Genomic DNA, 233 nt, shown 5'->3' with positions numbered 1-233 from the left:
AGCAAACCATCAAATATACAACTCTCTTATCTGTAATAAAAGAGTGATGTTGCATAATAAAGTAACCAAAATACTACTACTTACTTTGGTGTTGGTCCTGTCTCGTGATGGCAGGACTATAATATTTAGCTGTGAATGCAACCGAAAGTCTTGGAAAAAAAAAACAATCAGTAGTATTAGGCTTATCATCGGATAAGTGACAGTCCTGGTTTCAGTCCCTGTCCTAAAATAAT

The sequence above is a fragment of the Penaeus monodon genome, chromosome 22 (genome assembly GCF_015228065.2).
Source record: "Penaeus monodon isolate SGIC_2016 chromosome 22, NSTDA_Pmon_1, whole genome shotgun sequence".
Taxonomy (NCBI): domain Eukaryota; kingdom Metazoa; phylum Arthropoda; class Malacostraca; order Decapoda; family Penaeidae; genus Penaeus; species Penaeus monodon.
This window is presented reverse-complemented; position numbering follows the sequence as displayed.